The following is a 22,580-nucleotide window of genomic DNA, read 5'->3' on the forward strand; positions in this document are numbered from 1 at the left end:
TGCGCACAGTATAATACTGGGAAAGGTACACCAACTGCACCTGGTCATTTCCCAGCGCCCCACGACCCTTCGAAAGTCTCCAACTAGATTTTATCGACATTTCTCCCACCCAGAAGTATAAACATGCTTTGGTAATAGTATGCATGTTCGGTAAATGGACCGAGGCCTATCCGACAAAGAACTGTGATGCACATACTGTTGCTAAATGCCTCCTGAAGGAACTTATCCCGCGTTTTGGAATTCCAGCCCTTCTGAGCTCAGACAATGGGCCGGCGTTCATTTCCCATGTGATAGGGGGAATATGCAGGGGGCTTGGGGTCACACAAAAGCTACACTGTGCCTATCACCCACCAGCAGCGGGTGCTGTGGAAAGAAAGAATGGGGTGTTGAAAAATAAAATTGGAAAGATTTGTTCATCAACTGAACTTTCATGGGTGGATGCACTACCGCTAGCCCTGCTGGCAATGAGAAGCACACCAGACAGGGTAACGAAGCTCAGCCCCCACAAAATTGTCTTTGGCAGACCCATGAACATTATAGGCCACATGTCCACTGCTACGCTGTCAATAACAGATTTATTTATTTTATTTATTTATTTATTTTAACGGTTTTATATAGCGCTGGCTAGACCCGGAGGTATCAGAGCGCTTTACATGAGTATAAGATCATAGTTGCAGGTTACATTGTTACAATGGTTACACAGTTATTAGAGCATGGCAACATAGTTACTTGTAAGGTCGAGATAAACAATAAGCACATATACGTAAGGGAAAAAGCAGGCAAGGGGAGAGATTCAGGGGAGGGGGTTAGGAGCAGGGGAAGTAGACAGAGAATGAAGGAGGTAAAGAGGAGGGGAGGGGGGAGAGACACAGCGTGGAAAGAGGAGGGGGGAGGGCGAGGGGGACACAAACCGGTAGACGAGTCAAAGCTGCGTCCAACGTCCAGTAAGCTGTGATTCCAGGGGAAGTGGTTCATTTCCCCATCTCTGTTGCGAGAGGTTACCTTTACGCAGTGGACTCTCTCTGAGGGGTCTCTGAGACTCCAAGGCCTACATACTGGATCCTTCCTCAAAAAGGGGAGAGGGAGTGCTTTGGCAAGGGGGGCCATACCATACCTCATTTGTGAGTGGCTCCCTTGGCGCTGTGGACTCTCTCAGTGGGTTCGCTGAGACTCCAGAGTATAAATATTGGATCTTTCCTCAACAAGGGGAGAAGGAGTGATTAGTCAAAGGGCACAAAGGACAGGGGGCTAGGCGGTGTAGCAGGTATGGGGAGAGATTCGGGGAAGAGGGGATAGGAGCGAGCGTTTTACATGAGGAACAGTAATGTTACAATTTTATATCAGTGACAAGTTACATAAGTATTAAGAAAAGCGTTTAAAGAACATAGTGGACAAGGTTTATGGAGCAAGGAAGGGTAAGGGGATAGGGTAAAGAGGTAGGAGGAAGAAAGGACGTAGAGACGAAATGAGCAGGGCAGGACTGGCACCGCAGGCCACACCCCTTGCCGCGCACCCAGCATCGTGCAGCGGGGGCTAGTTAGGGCGCAAAAGTTCACAAGTGTCAGCAGGAGTTTCCGCATCCCAAGCAGCCGGCCACACCTGCTAATTATGTGGCCCTACAGGAAGCCCCGAGCCAGGAAAGGCGCGAGGGGCGAAGGCGGCCGGCAGCACGCAGGCACGGGACGAAGCAATCTAGCTCGCGGGCAGGGAAGACAACCAGTAGTTTGTGCAGCACAGGGCAATGTCAACACCACAATTAGTGCTCAGTGCAGTTGGCGATGTTCAGCACATTGGTGGAGGTGTTATACTGCGGGGGCCCAGCATTACTTGTAGGGGCTCACTCCTGTAGTCCAGCCAACCGGATCCGGTAGCGGGACTGTAGACTGGGGAAATCAAGGTCGGGAGGGCGCGAGGGGCTGAGATGGCCTGCAACGAGCAGGTCCGGTCGCAACGGATAAGCGCACAGGCAGGGGGAGCAGCCAGCATCCCGACACCCCGCCTGAGTAGCAGCCCCCCAGTCTCCTCACCACTTTAATGTTCTGATATCGGGCGTCACAGACCTCCTGGAGTGAGACGTTGCTGGCGATCGCCCGGGCTGCCAGCAGCAACGTACGTGGCGGAATGCGTACACGAATCTCGGCGTGCAGGAGCGAAGCGCATCCAGGCCTCAGCGCACCGCGGCTCCGATGTACAGATTTTGGGTTATTGCAAGAAATTAACAGAGACATTACGTTATCTTCATAGCCAGGTTCTACAGGCCCTTCCAGAAGCAGCAACTCCACAGCCGCATGATCTCCAGCCCGGTGATTGGGCTTGTGTAAAGGCTCACACCAGATGACACTGCCTCCAGCCGAGGTGGAAGGCCCCCCACCAGGCCCTACTGACGACAGCTATAGCCGTGAAGTGCGACGGACTGACATTCTGGACTCACAGCTCCCACACCAAATGGGCACCGGGACCAGGCAACGAAGAGCAAGCTCCACCAACACCGCCAGCGGCATCTGAGACATCCCGCTTGTACAACCTTCGATCCACCAGGAAGGAACACACCGAGAAGAAGTTGGCATATTGAACTTGCCTGTAAGTCCCTAGTATATGATGCAAAAATTGCACCCAGTGCCTGGAAATTAAATGGCACTTGGAGACTGCAGCACCTATTGTGCCATCCACTACAGTGGCAGTGCAAACATGGATTTAGGCCTGGCTGTAAAAAACAAGAGTACAGATTAAAATACTAATAGTGTGTCTTGGGAATGGGATTGGTTAGAAAGATAATTATTTACGAATCTGTAAATGACAGATCAGAAAACCTAACCAAAGGGAAGGGCTTCTGCTAAATGTGCAAAACAACTCCGAATCTTAGAAGAGAAAATTCTCTTCTTGAGTCCCCTCACTCAACAAGGGTTGCCCCTAGGTGACACGCTTTATCATTGGCGTGCTGCAACTTACGAAACTACGTAGGAGCACTTTTTGTGAAAAAATGTGTAGTGCAGTGTTTGGGGGAGTGGTGATGGTGATGCTAAACATACCTAGCTAGTGAGCGATTAATTTATTCCTGCTCCTAGGTATGGATTAAAAGGGGTTAATAGTAGGGAGGAAGTGTAACTGTTATGTGTTTACTATCCCTAGAAATTGGTCGACATGTCTGGAGGTGTCCCCTAAACCTCTTCTTCAGGACCACATGAGGACCAGCCCCATGCGTACCACTCCAATGGCTCAATCTACAGGACCCATTCCTATAATTCACACACACCATGAGCAGATCAGAATTGGTGTTCCTAGAACTCAACATCTATGCAGCAGAAGGGACCCTTAAGACTACCACTCACTTTAAACCCACTGCCAAGAACTGCCTTCTACTTTATGACAGTTTTCACCCTCGCCATCTGAAAGAAAACCTCCCTTTTGGCCAATTTCTCTGGCTCAGAAATAAGGGATTATGAAATACAGGCAAAAGACCTATCCGAAAAACTACGGAAGAGAAAATACCCTGCTAAGACCATCAATAAAGCAAAGAAAAGAGCAGCTAATATTTATAGGGACGTTCTTCTGGAAACATATGAAAAAGAGGACAGAGAAAAAGACAAAAGACCCATCTGTATAACAACATTTAACATAGCATCGGACAAAGTCTCTAAGATAGTAAGAAAGCACTGGTGCATCCTCAACAGTGGGAAACTAAATATCCCACTACCCATGTTCTCACATAGAAGAGGCAAGAACCTCAGAGACATCCTAGTACACACTCGCCCAAAATCCCAACTCAAGAACAACCAACAGGTAGTCAGTACATTACCCAAAGGCCATCACCCATGTGGCAACTGCAGTGTGTGCCACCTAACTGCTACCACGAAGAAGGTGACTTTCAACACAGGAACAACTTGGGAATTAAGAAAGTTCACCACATGCAACAGCTCAGGGGTGATATACATGACCACATGTAGCTGTAACCTACACTATGTAGGCATGACTACTAGAATGGTCAGCAGGAGAATATGTGAGCACTGTAGCAACATCAGGTGCCACAGGGCAAGCACGAGGATGACAGCGCACTTTAATAAAAAGAAACACATCCCAAATAACATGCGATGGGTAGTGTTAGAACATATGACACACTGTGACAATTTAGAACAGAAGCGCCTGGAAAAAGAACTAAGATGGGTGTTCAAATTGCACACAGATACGACAGGTCTGAATGATAATATCCCATGGGGACAGTTCACAAGATGAATTACACCTTGGGTACATTGGAGATACAGATATAATAATCCCAATACCACTCAGGGACTGTTTTATTTACATCACAGATGAGAGGACCGGACGGTACTCAAATCACCTCCAAGAAAAGGTCCCACGAACAGATTCTCACGTGAGACCCCACATTGCTTTTGTAACTCCACTGGCATGAACGACCGCATCCACAACCACACAAAAGCAACAGTCTAAATCCTGCTGCCTTCCTATCAAACATAGGCATTAGAGTAGTTTCTCCTCTCAGGTTGACACCACACTAACCACACGACAATTGATAATCTTTTAACTAAATATTGGAGGTGGACCAATTCAGGTCTCTACTTCCAATATGGCGCTCGAACCTTGCCAATAATGAAATGGCCATTAACCTTGGTTCATAGTCTTTTTCTCATGTTCTCTTTTTTGTCATAGTCTTTTTTCAGTTGCGGTAATCACCTAAAAAAATGCTGACAAAAAATGATTATTTACTTATCACCCTGTTTTACAATGCCACTAATTTAATTTAAAATAAATTCCAACTCTGAAAATTATCCTCCCAATATGATACGGACAAAGTTCCGAAAATAGGCGGCTATTTTCTTACAACCGCGGTCTAGTCTTTACTCGCATATGAGCATGACTGGGCTTTTTCTTGCCAGTATTTAAACAACATCCGGCTGAAGACACGCTAATATGCGGTCCTCCCAGGTACGAGTAGGTGTCATTGACGGAGGAGTGCTGAGCCAAGTAAGACCTTTTTCTCCCTAACAGGAACCCAGGATCCCTGATAAATGCTTGTTTTTCCTCCAGGCCACGCTATGGAGAATAACTAACCAGTATTTCGCTTTTACTCATTGCCCTTCCCTTGACTTAAATACTTTATATACATTCTTCTAGGGATACTACAAGCCCCTCCACCCTGGCAGACCATGAGGCACAGCATTGCCAAAACAGGAGTATGTTCTTACAATTTGAGAACTGTTAGACCTGGCACCATTGGCGTGGGTCTCCCTTCCATTTTTTGCTGTTGTCTCCTCTGTTTTTGCTGGTAATAGATGATCTGGGCGCTGTGCCACTGCCATTCAGTGCCCCAGCGCGAATGCTCCCTGTGTAAAGATGACATGTGAATTGGTAAATCCATGATTGGCTTATTTGGTTTACCTGTTAGTCCCTAGTAGCGTGGCCTGTGTGTGCCCAGGGCCGGTAAACCAAATGCTGCTGGTGGGCCTGCAGCGCTGGTTTGCGCCACCCACAGAAGCAGCTTGTAAAGTGTGTCTCAGACCTGCCACTGCAGTGTCTGTGTGCAGTCTAGAACTGCCATCTTGGCTGTGAAGTGCACCCACTTCCCAGCCCCTGAACCTTCCCTTGGCATCATGTAAGCCACCTCTATGGTAGGGTGCATTCTATGTGTAAGGTAGGACATGCTCTGATGTGTGTAGCATGTCCTGGTAGTGAATTACACCCCAATTTCGTTTTTCACTACTGTAAGGCTACCTGTTCTCCATAGGCCAGAATGGGAGGTTTGGCTATTACATTCTATAGTCTTAACTGACCCACAGAATATGGTAGAAAAACGAATTTAATATGCCAGGGCTCAGAATATTAAAATACATCTTTTAGTGAAGTTTATTTTTATATTCTGTGTTTGAAAATACCACTTTTAGAAAGTAGGTATTTTCTTGCCTAAGCCTTCCAGTGTGCTCTGCTGTTATGTGTATTGGCTGTCTGGTTTTGGAGGGACAGGGCAGGCTGAGTCAGACCTGGGTTGAATAGCGAGATCTGCATTGGAGTATGGGGAGGGGTAGCTCCTGGACCTGAATAGGGCTGTGCCTGGCAAGGTGAATGCTGGCTCCACCTCCCACTGTGCGTCTGATGGCAGACCCCCTCTTTCTGAAAGGAAGGATGCAGCCTGGTAAACAAAGTGCTCCAGGACTGGGCAGAACTGGTTCTGGCTGGGTTCAGTGACTTGTAGCTTCTGAGAACAAAGACTTTTGGGGTATAAAAATCTGTGCTGAAACCCCTACAATTGGTATTGCACCTGGACAACAAGAAGAACCTCTGTCCGTGTAACTGAAGGAATCTGCAGGAGAAGGACTCTCCTTGTGCTTGTGTGCTGTTTCTTGGACTGGCCTGCAGTGGTTACTACTGGACTTGGAAGAAGAGGAAAAGGACTTTGAAGGAACTTTTATTTTTGCTACAGCAATCACCCAAAGGCTAGAAGAGAGCTAGCCTCCTGCAGGAGTCTCAGGCACATCAGACTCCACCACCGGCCTCCTGTTTCCACGCAGCAAGGATTTGTGTCTGCAGGTGAGGCTCCTGTGAGTTCCAGGGCCTCTAGTTCTACTGTGGAGAAGAGAGTGCTGAAAATCGTCGCTAACGCCCGTTAGCGAGCCGCTGCAGCTGAAGAGCGTAAGGAAAATCATCGCTCGGCTGCCGCCGAGTGCTCACTACCGGAGATCATCGCATCACCTGTCGGCGGGCTGCCGAACGCTTGCTAACCCGAAGATTATCGCATTACATGTTTGCGGGCCAGAAAGCACTTGCTAACCAAAGATCGTCGCATCACCTGCCTGCGGGCTGCCAAACGCTCGCTAACCCGAAGATTATCGCATTGCATGTTTGCGGGCCTCAAAACGCTCACTAACCAGAGATCATCTCATCGAGTTCATCGCTTCACGACATCGCAGAGCGGACGCTGAGCGTTCGCCATTTTCATTGCATCACATCAGGATCATCGCTCCCTCGCGGAGCACCATTTTCTTTCATCGGAACAAGATTGCACACGCATCAGGCTCGGCGCATCATCCTCCCTTCGTGGCAAGGATTTTATCGCATCGCCGGCTTAGCGTGCAGAAGTTTGTCGCTTTGTCCTGCCCACAAACCAGCGCATCATCCTCCCCTGCGGTAAGGATTCAACGCATCGCTGGTTAGCGTAAGGAAAATCATCGCTACAACTACTTAGCGACATTTTTGTTGCTTTGCTACAGAATCCAGGTATATTGTGAGTAAAAGGGTCGCAGAGACCACTGCCTTGAACTGAACTCCTCTTTGCACATTTTGAACTATTTTTGCAGCCTTTCAAGAGTAACCCTATTTTCTAGTATTGTGGATTTTTACTGTTATTGGTCTTGTGTTAAGTCTATATATAAAGATACTTATTTTTTATAACTACTTGTGTGGTGTCCCTTTGTAGTGTGCTTCACTGTGTTACTGTGTATTGTCATAAATGCTTCACACACTGTCTCTGAGATAAGCCTAGCTGCTCGTGCTACGTTACCACAGGGTTGAGCAGGGGTTATCAAAGGGTGTAGTCTGCTTACTCTGACTTAGGAAGAAGGGTCCATACTTGGACAGTGGCCAGCCATTGCCAACTACAGAACCCCATTTCTAACATGAACAGTATGTTTAAATGTTTGTTTTGTCTTGTAATGTTTGCTCATGAGTGTTTCTTTCTTCTTTTTTACCAATTAACCATACTTTCTCACAATAGAGTAGTCCGATGTGTTCCAAGGTGTCACATTAGATGCAAGCAATAATTAAATAAATTTACTACTAAGGGCACCTACACAAACTATAGAGGATCGCATTGAATTAAGCATTGCATATGGTTTAGACCTGCCCACGTGAGAGGTGGGCAAGCAATGTGTACTAATCTCTTTGTCACTTTATCCCCTTGAACAGATACTACGAGTCTGATTCCAACCGTATGTATTTAATTTTGGTGCTCACACATTAGGTGTGCATCTGTTCTTTATTATATAATTTCTTTAGTATAGGATCGTTTTTCACACGGAGTGGTACCCACACTTTCTCCCTACTATTAACCCCTTTTTCTCCATACCAACTAGGAGAAGGAATACATTAATCGCTCACTAGCTAGGTATTTTTAGCATCACCATCACCACTCCCCCAAACACTGCACTACACTTTGTTTCACAAAAAGTGCTCCTACGTAGTTTGTCAAGTTGCAGCACGCCCTAGCAGTAGCTGTCTGGGGTGGCCCCAATGATGAAGCATGTCACCTAGGGGCAACCCTTTGTGAGTGAGGGGACTCAAGAAGAGAATTTTCTCTTCTTAGATTCGGGGCGCTGTTTCGCACATTTAGTGGAAGCCCTTCCTTTTGGTTAGGTTCTCTGATCTGTCATTTACAGATTCGTAAATAACTATACACAGTCTGGAGGACGAATCTAATGTCTACCTCCATCTCCCCCCATTTTTGTTTATAGAAAGATAATTAAACAACTGTTTTAATAGTTGTAAAAAAAAACATTCAATGGTGAAGTCTGATTTGTAATAAATATTTAAAAAGTTATACTTTACCTGCCTGAACTGTCAGAAGACTTATTAGTATATGCCTCTGCCAGCTCTCACTTGTGAGTAAGCGTTAAACAGGTGTAAAATTCTCCCAGGAGCAAACAATAGGCTGACCTGAAGGGCAGAGATTACTCCTCTGAAATCCACAGAATAGTCAGCGTGGGGGATGTCGGCATCCTGAGACACCACACTGGCTTGACAGGTCTGTCTAATTACATGTAATACGTCGGGCACACTTGAAAGGAAGAGAACAGGATGCTAAGACAATTCTTCTGTATTACCTGTCTGGTTGCTGAGGGACCCTGTTTTTGCCTTCCAGACATCTGTCTCTAGGTTTGTTGTGGATACCGTGCCTGTTTCAAACTGGATTTTAGTACTAGATGTGGGAGGACACTAGGATTACCATAGTACACTACCCTCACACACGCCCAACCCTAATGAGCCCAAGTTTAGTGTGGCTGAAGACTTTCACCATCTTGAAAATGCTCTGACACATTTTGGGCCTGGTTCCATTGAAGTAATTCCACGTACAGTATTTTTTTAATTGTTTACCTGACAAAGCACATTTTTCTTTTTTATTTAGTTACTGCGTGTACACAGACCACAAATATTTAATAATCGATGTGGCCAATATGAGGATTCTGAAACACAACCAATGGCCCTCATTACTCATTAGGGTAAGCTTGTTCTGTTTTATAACTCTATAGGATATTACTTGCTAGCACTGAAAGGTTACAAATAGCTTAATGATTTGTTTTACAGAATAACACAGAACAGATTTAGACGGTTTGGATTGCGCTCAAAATACAGAGTTTAAGTGGGATACGTTTCAGTTACTACTTGGGAGGCATTAGATATTTTCTGAGATGGGGCTCATACTTATGTAAATATTTCAATTTCCTCCATGTTCTCAGATGAACAATTAGTATTTATATTTTTGTACAAACTAAATGTGTGTGATGCATAGTCTGACAGGAGCAAAAACTCCTGTATGGAATAAGTCAGCCTTCACCTGTGTCCTGCTGTCCACAGGCGTCCATAGTGGTAAGTATGTTAATTAGGAGTCTCTTGTAGACAGCTGTTACTGGTACAGCAACCATACCAGTTCCATACAGGACTGGGTATGCTTCATTACTGACAATCTAAGGTACATACATGTGATACTTGTTCTTAGATGGCGGCCAGTAACGTCGCTTCAATATTTGTCCTTCTCTTTCAAATGCATGTTTCGTTTCATGTTTTCACCTCCTTTTCACATTGGTCCAAGGATAGGAATACGTGAGGTGGTCACGTGCGTACCCCCTTGTTTCCATGGCAAAGACACCGTTGTTTGAACCTAGAGTGGGATATAGAGAAGTAGCTGGTACGAAGCTTTCGGAGAGAACTGTGGGGCTACAGCAAGGAATGCCACTACTGGGACAGTGGGCTAGGAAGTACAGCACCCACCATAACCGCCGTGTTTACAGCCTTGGAGTGACTATTTGGTGACCATGGTAGGTACGACTCAGAACTACTAGTCAAGTTGGTCGTAGTGAGTTGGGTTAGGGTCGGGAGAGCTAGAAGTGGGGGGGGGGGCTAACCCATTAGAAAGGAGAGCCGAGGTGGCGCTAATGTGATAGTTTTTAAACATTAATTTATGTATGTTTGTCTTCACGACAATACTGTTCGTGCACTAAGAGATTAGTCAGTTTGTGACCTAGATTTTATATAGCCGGAGCAATGTCTAAAGCCAACACAAGGTTTCCTGTAGAGTCACAACCTGAACTGACGAGCTTGAAGTTTCCTCGTATGTGATAATGAAAAAACAGGATTCTCAGTTAAAGAACATATTTGTGTAGGATCACACAGTTTGGCCGAGCAGGAAATCAAGAATTCCTATTTTCACATTGTGCAAATCTAGTACTAGTTGGGTGTCTCTTTTTCGTGCTTTTTTACATCTTTAGTTCTTGGTGCTTGAAGTTTGGCTCCATTTTGGGCTCGAAGGTCCAAGACCTTGGCTCTCGAGCTGAGCCTGGCTCAAACCTTTTGTGGTTCGCCTACCTTTGTGGAGAACTGTACAGTTGAAGAAAGTGGAGTTGTGGTTGATAGATGTGGTTGCAGGGAGGTATGGGATGTCATGAAACTTTACAGGGATTTAGGTGAGGAGAGCTTTAGTGGTTGTTTAGTTATGAAGGAGCATTGTAAAGTGTAGCCGAGGGTACTTATTTGTTTACGCTTTTATATAGTATGTACCACTTTAGGGTGGCAATGTTCTGCAACGGGTTAGTTCAAATTGATATTACATAGTCACGTTAGGAAGGTTTACATGGAATAATGTAGTTAGTCTTGATCGCAAATAACACATGTACAAAGAAAACTTATTTAAATCAGACTTGTTTTCCTTAATTAGATAACTGGACTGTGTAGCTGTTGAGTCAATTTAAGGTTAGATCGAAATTCTTTCATACTTCCCTTCAATGTGATGTATGAAGGGACGAACACGCCTTAGTTTCTCCAGAGCCTTGGTGTGCCTTGTAGAATATTTGAGTGTGTTATTCTTGTTGGATATTAAGATTTCAAGCACTGATCCTTCTTCTCTAATTTCTATACACACTATGATGTGCAGCAGTGGCGCAACTAGAGTCAAATTTTGGGAGGGGTTACGAAACATTTCGGGGGGGGGGGATGACCAGTAATATGTAGAGTGGAGATGCAGGGGCTCCAAGTAAGGGTGAAAAGTAACAAAGCCTCATATACACATAAATGGTCCTTTAAAGACATGTGAAGTACTCGGGTGCGGCTGTGTGTGTGTCCGGGGAGCTGTCACAGTCCGGGCTGACACACACGAGGGGGGGGCTGAAGCCCAGTGGGCGTTGCACGCCTGATGTGCAGTTTCTGCGCGAGGCATGAAGAGTGTTACAGTGCACAGCTGTTTCTCAATTTGGATCCTTATGGAAAGGTATTGTCTCATGCGGTGTATGAGTCTGCATCCCTGTCCTGAGGGCCTGACAGCATGTGAGCCTGGTATCTTGACTTTTATTTTTGCCATGGCATCACTAATCTAGTGTGGGCACAGAGTCTGAGGTCTATCCCTGACTCTGTGAAGTCCAGGCCATGTCCTGTGACCTGAAGGGGCAAACCAAGTGACTTTCACGGGTGGTGACAGCAAACCGTGTTTTCTGAATCTTGAGTGTAACCAGACACTTTCACCTATGTTAATTAGAGAGTGTGACCTCCTAACCCCTCTCATGTAAAGTTCAGCTTTTATGTGAAGCCCAAACTGTACAATGACGTCCTGTGTTCATGGTGGATGCATGTGTGTGTGCATAAAACCTATCACATGGGTGGCAGTAAGGCTCATTGCATGTGCAAGTGAGTCTGACTACTGAAGCCAGTGGGATCAATTTTGTATGGACATGTTGTTGCATGGCACAGGGTGGAGGCTAGGGGTAGCTCCTCCATAAAGTATAAGTTTATCGTCTGCATTCTTGTGCCTGCAGGGTTGAGATCCAGACACTGAAGTGAGGAGAATGGAGACAGGGCTACTTTTGAAAATTCCATGAAGATTTAATTAGCAAGGGGCTTCAGATTAATTCTTCCTGAGCATTGCAATTTAGTAGATTCTCGGGGTGAAGGAATGGGACTTTATTTTCTGTTGTTCAAGGTGAGGATGTTTCTAGGCTAGGCCTGCCCTTTTGTCTCTAATTGCTGCTTCAGGAAGGCTGTTGACCACCAGGTGCAGGAAAATAACACCTCATTGTGTCCTTGTTGTCAAGGCACCTGCTAGATGTCAGCACCAGTGTTACCAGCTGTGAGAAGCATTACTTTACACAAAGACTGTGTCTGGAAGGGTACCCTGAGAAGGACACTTGAAAGATAACCAGCCCAAACTGGTTCTAAAACTAGACACGGTAGACCCACATCCTAGAAAATGTCTATAAAAGTGGGATCACACTACCTAATTTTTTCCATTCCCAAGTTCTTTTTGAGCAAAGAAGGGAGTACTCCGCAGAGTACTCAAAGAGCAGGGGGTCTGTCTGATGAGCCTAGAAGCCTGTCTGCTGAGAGAAGAAAGGTATGTATTTAGCCCTGCAGGCGGAGAGAATTTTTCAAGAGGAGAGGCATGTGTGCTTTCCCAGCGAGGTGAACCCCTGAGAAACTGATGTTTCAAGAGAGTGTGCCTGCAGAGGCTCCTTGCTGTGAAAGGGTCTCTCTGCACAGTTACTGGAGTGAGTTGTGTCATGTTTATCAGAAAAATACTTAATGGCAGCCCACTGCGGGTTTGATCATCTGTTGATGCGATGCCAATGAAGAGTTCAGAACTGCATCTCCACTAACTAAAGAGTTCCATCTGCCCAGGCGCTGACACTGTGAAAAAGATCACATTCAGAAGATTCAACCTGGAGGCTGCAACTACTCCTACTGAGCACCTGTTCGAAGTTGGCCTTAAGAGCCAACACTGCCGTAAAGACGCTGAGGCCGTTTTTTGATGCCATCTGGAAAGACCGCTGCCGCGGTTCTGCATTGAAAAAATCCAAACTGCGTAGGCTAGATGATGTAGCCTCATCCTCCAGATACTGGAACTGCCAAGAGTATTCTTGCAGGTAAACCACAGAGCATAGCGTGCTGGTGAACCCAAGACAATAAGGCACCAAGGCCAATCCAATGTGCTCACTAGTGACTTTTATTGGGCAATAAATGATATACTGTAGAAGAGAACTGGTTATTGAAACCAGTGAGAACCTTTTGAGCTGCGTGCAGCGAAGCCTAATTCTTCCTTCTCCTACAGTAGGGTGGGAATGCTAGTACTAGGAATCTTAGCTCTGGTGGTAAAAGAGAACAATTGCAGGGAAGGGAAGGGATTTCTGTGCATCAATCTAGAATGCAGTATTCCGCCACCCTATATGTCATATTGATTGAACTGTACAGTATTGCATTCTGCTGTGAGATTAAAAGTACTTTCTTTTCGTTAAAGACAAGCACTGGGCAATACTTTATTGTGTCTGTTGGTGGACTGCTGTGTTCTGAGCTTTTGCTCCTAGCTTACTCCCTAAGAAGTCTGACTTTTTGCCCTCGCAACCTTGAGAGTCAAGTGCAGAAAGGCTTGTACTTGGCACAGTTTCCAGAGCCGTAGTAGGATGTGTCCTATGACATAAGTTGCAGATGATATCAACCACCATGGTGACATCAACCTGTTTGCCACATGGCCCCCACCATAAAGGGTCTGACATAGCCACTTCCTAACTTTTAGTTGAAATGTATTCTGTCTTCTTTGAGTTTATGATAAGTCTCATTACCACTCTGAGGGGAATCTTGGTGGTTTAAAACAGCTGGCAAAGAGGGCACTAGCTACACTGTTAAGAACAAGGACAGCCCCCTCACCACACCATGCCACAGTTCCACACAATGCTAGACCACACAGTTCACCACATAAATTTCATGCCACACAACAAAATTACACTCCACTCCATACCACCTAAATCTACTCCATGCCAAATAGCAACACTCCACATAATTCATTCCACACCATACCACATATTTCAGCTCAACATAATTTACTCATTGCCACTCAATCTCACACAACACAATTCAACTCCACACAATTCCAATCCACACCACATAATTCCACATCATGCCACAACATTCAATACCACGCAACCTAATTCCATTCAATACATGCTACTCCACAAACAATACCACTACACATAAGTTCACTACACTTAATACCACATAATTACTATCCACATAATTCTATTGCAAACACACCACTGATCCAGCATTTCTCATATTGGTTCACTTCAGGATTTTCAGCACAGTTTCGTAAAAAAAAAAGCAAACACACACTAGCGCTCCAGCCAACATCTCCTTGTGTTTGCTTTGCTACGAAATGTAGCCATGTTATTTTTCTCTGTACATAAAATATTTCCTTTCCCACTCAGATTCAGAAAGTGCTTTAATCGATTTTAAGTACTAGATAAAAATCATCACTCAAATCATACTGTGTAACCGAACTCACTCATGTGTCTTCCTTCTCTGGCTGTAATAATGCAGGGCTTTTTGTTAATCAGAAACAGAATTCACAGGAGTCATTGACAAGTTCAAAAGTATTTAATGTGTTGTAGTGATTACCGTCAACTGTGGATGTCATTGTGCTAAAAATGCATGTCAACGAAGCTGCGTTGCAGAAATGTGCGTTAATGTGCTGCATCGTAAAATACTTCTAAGGTCCCAAAAGCGAGACCGATTGCATTGCAAATGCTTGTTAGTCTTGTGATCTTTGCCCTGGTTGGGGGCTGAATGGCGGAATCTAAAAACTGTGGTGTTGGTCTAATTGTTGCATGTCACAAGTGGATGTAAAGTACTATGTGGCAGAACAGACGTCTTATGATAAATACATAATTTATTTGGATTTGTGAATGTACCTCAAATATGGATGCAGGGAGACAGTGCCACTCACTCTGTTTGAAATACGTCACATACGCATTAGTGATTTCACAGGTATCTAAACTATCCATACGCATGGATTCAGGGCGCTTTGTTTTCAATTCTGTAATTTGGTCCTTAGGCTAGGTTCGAGATTGCTAGATGGTGGGTGTGCTATCTATTGATTTTGCATTGGCATCTATCTACGTGGCGACAGGATCAACAAGCCTGAAGGGGCATTTTGTTTATCCCTTTATCTATAAGGAGAATAAGTGTTTGAACCCTCTAGCCAATGTAATTCCCTGGTCACTATCTTGAGTCAATTTTCTTCATTGGTCCTCAGTTCAAATAAACCTACTAAAGGTGTTTTTACCCGTCCCATAGCTAGTATTTCATCTGTCTGATAAGATCCCTTTGAAATGCTTCTGGTTATCGGTCTTCAAGACTGGTGCATTATTTATCGGTTTCATGTGTTGTCATTCTTGCAATGCGGTCTTTCCTCTCTACAAGACTCTGGGCACAGGTAATCATTGCTCCTCATCTATGCTTTTCTTTACTGTTCGAGTTTCTTCTCTCCATCAAAGCTTGTCTCAGGATGTCTCTGGCTAGTAAGTGAGCTCATTTTGTTTCCATGTCCCCTGTTTGGGTAGTGAATCTGTCCTTTTGGAGTTATTGAATGACAAATTGCGACAGGAATTACTATTTCCATTTCAATACATAGCATAGCACTGAGTTTGCACTTGCGTCTCTAGTACCAATGGACTGTATCATCTTGTGGGTTAGAATGACATTTCATATTTATGCAGTCGTTCATTTCAGCTTTAACCTCATTTTTAGGTCTCGCCTGACCCAGCGCATGCGCTGGACTGGCGAGACTTTTAGTGAGGGCTCAAAAAATGCTACCATGGCCAGCCTAGAGCTACAGTGCATGTACGCCGGCGCCGCTTAGGAGCAGAGGCACTGTTAGACGGCGATCTCAGAGGAGCCCGGGAAGGGAGTCCTGACTACCCTGAGACCCACCCTCAAGTATCGTAGCCGGGCACTGGCGGGGGACTCCTCAGGAGGAGAAGTCTCGTATCGAGGATCGTACTTCGGGCACCACACGACACAGAAACAACACACCGTGCGTTCTCAGGAACCAATCTTTATCAAATAGGTTAGCACTGCAAATAAGTACAAGGAGAGTGCGGGCTCTATGAGTCTCGGAAGGGATAGGGGGTAGCGGGACAGTCTTTGGCACAAAAGTTCAAAGTAAGGATGTACCCGGCGCACAGCTCACAATCCTCGAGCGGGGGGGTAGGCTGGTTGTCGTGGGGTCCGGCGGGACCAGTGGAGTCTGTGGAAGCCGCGAGTCACTCAGCGGGCTCAGGTACAAGTTCGGAGGTCTTACGATCTTCAGGGAGCCGCGAGTCACTCAGCAGGGCTCAGGTACAAGTTCGGAGGTCTTACGATCTTCGGGGAGCCGCGAGTCACTCAGCAGGGCTCAGGTACAAGTTCGGAGGTCTTACGATCTTCGGGGAGCCGCGAGTCACTCAGCAGGGCTCAGGTACATGTTCGGAGGTCTTACGATCTTCGGGGAGCCGCGAGTCACTCAGCAGGGCTCAGGTAGTTCTAAGTTCAAGGAGCCGCGACCGCGTCAGCAGGCTCTCGTTGTTCCAGCGTCGAATCTGCCGGACAGTCCCAGAGCACCCCTTGTTATAGGTCGACCCCTCTTTGATGTCCGGAGTCTGTCCAGGCAGGGGTCTTGTCACCTGGGGGTCGCTTGTCGGGGTTTCCTGCCATTGTCTTGTGATCTTTTCATGGCCGGGTCGGGAGGAGTCCCAGACACCCAGCAGGCGTGGAGCCAGCCTTCAGGGAGGCCGGAGGGCCGATCGAAACCCATCGTCCCAGGGGAGTTCAGAGGTGCGATAGAAACTGCTCCTCCCTCTCTCACCCCTGGAAGCGTGATGTCCTCCAGCCGGAGTGGCGCCTCTAGGCCCGGGTCGCGCTGGGGCCGGGCGGCCATCTTGGTGCATGAAGTGGGCACGCGGGCCCGGGGTGGCCGAAAGGAGAGAGGCCATGGACGAGGATGTCCGGGTCGAGTGCGTGTGTTCTGGTGGAGAGGCTTGGTGAGGCCGGGGGATTGGGGCTGCCGGCACCAGGTTAGGTGGTGTGGGGACCAGTAGAGCCATGTTATGAGGCCGGGTCCAACACGCGTCCCCCCCAGCTGAAAGCCGGAGAGAACTGCCCATCATCTTGGGGGGTTCTCTTCGCTGAGGCGGAAGAACCGGGAGAGGCCATCGGCGTTGGCGTGGTCCGTCCCAGGACGGTGTTCCACGGTGAAATCCATCCCCTGAAGGGAGATTGACCACCGCAGTAGCTTGGGGTTTTCTCCCCGCATCTGCATGAGCCATCGCAAGGGCCGATGGTTGGTTTGGACTTTGAAATGTGTGCCGAACAGGTAAGGGCGTAGTTTCTTGAGTGCCCAGACCACGGCAAAGGCTTCGCGCTCAATGGTACTCCATCGCTGTTCTCTGGGCAACAGCCGCCGACTGAGGAAGGCGACGGGCTGGTCCAGGCCTTGGTCATTCATCTGGGACAGGACGGCCCCAATGCCATGCTCGGAGGCATCGGTCTGGACTACAAACTCCTTGGAGTAGTCGGGAGCCTGGAGGACGGGGGCCGTGCACATGGCCTTCTTTAGGGCATCGAACGCCTCCTGGCAGGCAGTTGTCCACTGAACCTTTTTTGGCTGTTTTTTGGATGTGAGTTCTGTGAGGGGGCCGACAAGGCTGCCATACCCCTTGATGAATCTGCGGTAGTAGCCAGTGAGGCCCAGAAAGGCTCGGACCTCCGTTTGGGTGGTGGGGGGTTCCCAGGCCACGATGGCATCGATTTTTGGTTGTAGAGGGGCGACCTGGCCACTCCCGACCTGGTGCCCCAGGTAGACTACTGATCCTTGTCCAATTTGGCACTTGCTGGCTTTTACGGTCAGGCCTGCCTGGCGCAGGGCGGTTAGCACCCTCCGGAGGTGCTGGAGGTGCTCACTCCATCCGGAACTGAAAACGGCGATGTCGTCCAGATAGGCCGCGCTGAACTGTTCTAGCCCGGCCAGGACTCTATTTACCAGTCGCTGGAAGGTGGCCGGGGCATTCTTCATTCCGAAGGGCATTACGCGGAAGCGGTAATGCCCATCTGGGGTGGAGAAGGCCGATCGCTCCTTGGCCCCCTCGGTGAGCGCAATCTGCCAGTATCCGCAGGTGAGGTCGAAGGTGCTAAGGAACCGTGCTGCCCCGAGTCGGTCAATGAGCTCGTCGGCCCGTGGAATGGGGTGGGCATCGGCTCGGGTGACGTCATTGAGCCCCCGGTAGTCCACACAGAACCGGAGCTCGGGGGCGACACCGGGGGCCGCTGCCTTCGGGACCAGGACCACGGGGCTGGCCCAGGGACTGTCAGATGGCTCGATCACTCCCATGGTCAACATCTTTGAGACTTCAGCTTGAATGCAGGACCGGACCCGGTCGGGGACCCGGTAGGCTCGGTGTCTCACCGGCGGGCTGTCCCCGGTGTCCACGTCATGGACACACCAGTCGGTAACTCGGGGGATCAGGGAGAAGAGGTCGGCAAATTGTCCTAGTAGCTGGCGGCAGTCCTCTTGTTGCTGGGCAGTGAGAGCTGGGGAGAGATTCACTCCCTCCACGGAGCCATCCTGCTCCTTGACACACAGGAGGTCCGGGAGGGGATCGGACTCATCTTCGGCCCCGTCATCGGTGGCCAGCATAAGGCTTAGTTCGGTCCGCACGAAGTGAGGCTTGAGGCGGTTCACGTGAAGGACCCGGAGGGGATCCCGGGGCGACTGGACGTCCACCAAGTATGTGACTGGGCTCTTCCGCTCAATCACCTTGTAGGGCCCGGTCCACCTGTCCTGGAGGGCGCCTGGCTTCACAGGAGCCATGACCCATACTTGTTGGCCCGGCTGGAACTCGACCAGAGTGGCATTCTGGTTGTACCAGCGCTTCATCTCTTCTTGGCTTGTCTCTAGGTTGGCCTCGGCCAGCGCTCGGAACTTCCTGGTCTGGTTCCGGAGGGTCAGAACATAGTGGAACACATCTCGTGGGGTGGTCTGGGGTGCCGCCTCCCACCCTTCCTTAACCAAGCTGAGGGGACCTCGGACGGGGTGTCCATAGAGCAACTCAAACGGGCTGAGCCCTAGGGACTTCTGGGGGACCTCTCGGTAAGCGAACAAGAGGCAGGGGAGCAGGACGTCCCACTTACACCGGAGGGGCTCTTCTAGGCCGGTGATCATCCCTTTCAGGGTCTGGTTAAACCTCTCTACTAGGCCGTTCCCTTGGGGATGGTACGGGGTAGTGAATTTGTAGGACACTCCACATTGTTGCCACAGGGACGTCATGTACCTCGAGATAAAATTAGTTCCGCGATCGCTCACGACCTCGCGGGGGAACCCTACCCGGGAAAAGATCCCCATCAGGGCCCGGCCCACTACGGGGGCCGTGACGGTGCGTAGGGGGATCGCCTCAGGGTATCGGGTGGCGTGATCCACCAGGACCAGGATGAAACGGTGACCTTGGGAGGTGGGGGGGTCCAGGGGCCCCACGATGTCGATCCCGACTCGTTCAAAGGGGGTACTGACGACCGGGAAGGGTTGGAGGGGAGCCTTGCGCTTCCCCCCACTCTTCCCGCTAGCTTGGCACGTGGGACAGGACTTGCAGTGGGCTTCTACGGCTGCTCTCATCTTAGGCCAGTAGAAATGGGTCACGAGACGGCTGTAAGTCTTGTCTTGACCCAGGTGGCCGGCAAGGGGGACGTCGTGGGCTAAGCCCAGGAGGAAGTCTCGGAAGCGGAGGGGTACCACCAGCACCCGTCCGGATCCCAGCTCCACCGACTTCTGCTCACTATACAAAATGCTATTTTCCCAATAAATTCGGTGCGTGCCAGTTTGGTCGCCTGCGGCTTGGCCCTCGGCCTGGCGCCGCAGTCCTACCAGGGAAGGACAGGTGGCTTGCTCCCGGCAAAACTCCTCCCGGGTGGGCCCACCCTCGTGGCGCCATTGGGCCAACTCGGGTAGATCGCCTAACTCAGGGACCGGGGCGGTGTCGGACAGGGAGGGCTCGTCGCTGGCGACGGGCCCCTCCGATGGGGGGACGGGAGGACCCTCGGGGGTTACTGCTCTGACTTCTTCGGTCGGGGCGTCTTCGACTTCTCCCAGGGGGGTGAGTCGAGCTGACATAGATCGGGTGGTGGCGCACACCCACTCGGGGAGCCCCATCATCTCTAGGTGGGCCTTGCGTTCGACGTGCTTCCAGGGCGAACTCTCCAGGTCGTTCCCTAGGAGGCAGTCGACCGGCTGGGAGGTTCTTACGGCAACCCTCAGTTTACCTACTACTCCACCCCACTCAAACGGCACCAGAGCTACCTGACACATACTCTCTCTATTATCGGCGGAAATGACTGGGCAAAAGACGTTGGGGAGGATCTGCTCCTCGGGGACTAAGTGCCTGAGGACACCGGTGATGCTGGCCCCGGTGTCCCGCAGGGCCTCTGTTTGGTGGCCATTGATCTTAACGAGCTGCCCATATTTCTTCGTGTTGGAGGGCAGGAGGCTACCAGGGACCATCTCCCTATCTCCCAGGGATACTAGGGCCATGGCTGCGGGTTCCCACTCCCCGGTTTCCTCAACCTCCTCCCCCAGAGCTACGTTGGCTATCTGTCTTGCAGGGGTGTTTTGGGTGGCCATGGGGCACTCTGGGTCATTGGCGTAGTGCCCGGGCTTCTGGCAACGGAAGCAAGTGACGGTTACCCTGTGTCCCCGTCTCCCGGGTGGTCCGGATACTGGTGGGGGGGGCGCTGGGAAAGGTGGAGATTGGGTCTTCGGAGGACTAGGCTGGGACTCTCTCTGGCCTCCCTGGTTCCCCCCTCCTCTCTGGCGGGGTGGTCCCTGACTGGCTCGGGGGTATTCTCCTACCATGCCCCGGGTGACCCGGGTGTTGGTCCAGCGGTCTGCTTCCACCGCCAGCTTCCTGGGATCGGTGAGTTTGCTGTCGAGCAGATGCTGGCGTAGTTCCACAAAGCAGTTCGCAGCCAGGTGTTCCCACAATAGGAGGTCGGTGAGCTCCTCAAGAGTGGTGACTTTGCTGCCCTTGACCCACCCATCGAAGGCCCGACTAAAAAGGTTTACATATTCTACCCAGGTGGTGCCCGGGATTTTCCTGCAGTCCCGGAATCGCTGACGGTACATCTCGGGGGTGAGACCGTACCTTGTGAGTAGAGCCTCTTTCATGTGGCTGTAGGAGGTCTGCAGAGAGAGGGGTGGGTCGAGCAGGGTGTCTCTTCCTTCGCTCAGAAACCGTCCCCACAACCCTGCCCCCCAGTCCTTCTGCGGGACCCGATGGGAGGTCATGGCGACCTCGTAGGCCCTGAACCATTGCTGAATGTCATCGTTTTTATAATATTCCTTGACCACATCCTTGGGGATGTGGACCTTCTGCTCCGCTGGGGAGGTCGCCTCTCGGTTTCCCGGGGGCCTCCCTTCCTCACTTCTGGCCTTGAGTTCGATTTCCTTCAAGCTGCGTTCGTGCTCCAGTTGGAGCTTCCTTTCTTCGTGTTCTCGTTGGAGCTTCTTCTCTTCTAGCTCGCCTTGCACGCGCATTTGCTCTACTGCTAGCTTTTTCTCTGCTAACTTTAATTCGCCTTCGATTTTGAGTTTCGCTAACTCGAGTTTGTGATTGCGGCTTCTCTCTCTGTCCGCGAGTTCCTCCGGGGATAGGCCCCCGTCTGGTACGACGCTTCGCACCTGATTGTTGCTGCTTTCGCCTTGGGGAGGTTCGGCCTCGTCGGGGCGCTCCCCCGTGTTTTCCGGGCGGGAGGCCCCGGTATCCACCCAGGCTTTCAGTGCTTTCTGCAAATCTTCCTTGATGTTGAGACCGGTGGTAGCGATTCTAAGTTCTTTGCAGAATTGCTTTAGTTCTTTGTGTGTATATTCTTCTAGTTGTTCCACCTGGAACACCCTGTTGGCGTTGTTTTCTGCGGGGATCACGGTGTTTCCTTCTGCCATCTTTGTTGGTAGTGCGTCCGTCGTTCACAGTACGATCTCTTGGTGATGGGCCCGAATCCCGTCGCTTGCCACCAATGTTAGACGGCGATCTCAGAGGAGCCCGGGAAGGGAGTCCTGACTACCCTGAGACCCACCCTCAAGTATCGTAGCCGGGCACTGGCGGGGGACTCCTCAGGAGGAGAAGTCTCGTATCGAGGATCGTACTTCGGGCACCACACGACACAGAAACAACACACCGTGCGTTCTCAGGAACCAATCTTTATCAAATAGGTTAGCACTGCAAATATGTACAAGGAGAGCGCGGGCTCTATGAGTCTCGGAAGGGATAGGGGGTAGCGGGACAGTCTTTGGCACAAAAGTTCAAAGTAAGGATGTACCCGGCGCACAGCTCACAATCCTCGAGCGGGGGGGTAGGCTGGTTGTCGTGGTGTCCGGTGGGACCAGTGGAGTCTGTGGAAGCCGCGAGTCACTCAGCGGGCTCAGGTACAAGTTCGGAGGTCTTACGATCTTCAGGGAGCCGCGAGTCACTCAGCAGGGCTCAGGTACAAGTTCGGAGGTCTTACGATATTCGGGGAGCCGC

The sequence above is a fragment of the Triturus cristatus genome, chromosome 2_2, assembly GCF_964204655.1.
Source record: "Triturus cristatus chromosome 2_2, aTriCri1.1, whole genome shotgun sequence".
Taxonomy (NCBI): Eukaryota; Metazoa; Chordata; class Amphibia; order Caudata; family Salamandridae; genus Triturus; species Triturus cristatus.